Source organism: Apis dorsata, unplaced genomic scaffold (genome assembly GCF_000469605.1).
Source record: "Apis dorsata unplaced genomic scaffold, Apis dorsata 1.3 scaffold_87, whole genome shotgun sequence".
Taxonomy (NCBI): Eukaryota; Metazoa; Arthropoda; class Insecta; order Hymenoptera; family Apidae; genus Apis; species Apis dorsata.
The window spans coordinates 217,798-219,570 of record NW_006263385.1 but is presented as its reverse complement, the minus strand read 5'-3'; the positions used below and the strand labels follow the sequence as shown (position 1 = coordinate 219,570).

Genomic DNA, 1,773 nt, shown 5'->3' with positions numbered 1-1,773 from the left:
TTTTTTTTTTTTTTTTTTTTTTTTTTTTTTTTGTATTTTTCAACGTTCAGAATTAGATAGACGGATGTTTGTTTTAGTTACGTACATCAAAGTGGAAAAAATATTTTCGGATTATAATAGGGAATTGGATAGCATCTTTCGATTCACATCGAGCGAAATCACTTCATTTCGGAAAATTATCTTCATTATCATCGAAAGAATTGTTTTAATAACAAGTTCTGAAAATTTGATAGATGAGATAGAGATATTTAAAAAGTATCATTGAGTGTTTCTTCTGTTTAATATTTATTTGAAAGTATCGAACAAACAAAAAAATGTGTAAATATAAAAATAAATTGAGAGGATGTTATTAGGTTGATGGAAAGATAAAGAAGTACTTGGGAAATATAATTAATTCGTTGTTATTCAATCATTTGCACAGATTGGAAAGAAAGAAAGAAAAGGAAATTGTATATTTTGCCTTTGTGCTCGTCTTTTTATATTCATAATTTCAAATGTAACAAAAGCGTGTTGTAGCGATGATTGTTTGAAATGGGCGAGTTTCAGATTCAATAGGGATCCAGTTTTGGTATTTATGATAGTTGTATCAGGAATTACAATGTGTATGCTTTCGAAGCCACGGAACCGGATTCGAAACAATGAAACGTACTATGATCGTAATTTTGACGTAATTGGACCAAGCAACGAGAATCGATATATATATATATATATTACACGAATTCACGGATTTTCTGTCACTTTGTGTTTTTCGTTCCTGATATTACAAATAAAACCGGTATCGATAAGATCGATACTCGTTACTCGTTTGTGATAATCGCGACATATATCGCTTTAATTTTAAACCGAATTCGAGCGTGCACCATTCTTTTAACTCCTTATTTCGCTGTTTATTTATTTATATTAAAATATACTTCGTATTGCCGACAATTTCTAAAATTTACAAACTTTCAAAAAGCTATTTACTCTTACGAAAATTTTTGATAACGATCGACATTCTCGATTTTATAAATCATTTGTGACTTATAAAATTTCGACGAACGATATTAAGTTCATTCCAGCGCAAAGAAATTCTGACAATTTTATTACGGCAATAAAATTATTCTTGGCCCATGCAAATTCTGCTCGTTTTCGCGATTAGGATATATATATATGTAGCTTAAGAACACATACGAAAATAATGAATAACCAAATAATGAGGAGTTCATAAAAATATCTCATTAACCCCTTCGTGTATTCTCCGTTCCCTTTTATAATTATTAATAATGGAAAATGGCGCTTTTTTACTTATTTTTTTGCACGCGTTAAAATTGAGAGAATGAGTTTTACCGAGGGAACGAGTTTATTATTCGATTAAAAATTATTAATAATTGTTATTCGATTGATTAACTTAAATTATGAAACGTTTTGAAAAAGTACATTGAATATTTAGATTTAACAAATGTGGAACAACATGGTTTCGTATGTATTAAATGTATTAAAGTATTAAATGTGAAAAGGTTAATCGTGAATCGGTTAGGATTATCGTTCTTGACATTTAATACCATGTTTAATACCACTTGTTTTTCATTCAACCGAGAGAATACCGAGCCTACTCTATGGATTATCGAAAAATTCTGATTATTTCTCATCAATTAGTTTGAAGCTCGTGATAATTGCAATCGATATTCTCCATTAGTAAGAAATGTTCGTAATCGTTCTAAATATCGAATTACTTTCTCATTTGTGTTAATTTTTGCTGATCCTTCGTTCATTTTTATTTCCTTATTTCTTCTG

General features: G+C 29.1%; 1 protein-coding gene across 1 annotated transcript in view; it reads left to right on the top strand.

Moving 5' to 3' along the window:
* Window positions 1-1,773, top strand: part of LOC102680883 — a 30,368-nt gene that overhangs the window by 3,140 nt on the left and 25,455 nt on the right. The gene's annotated exons all lie outside the window — the stretch shown is intronic.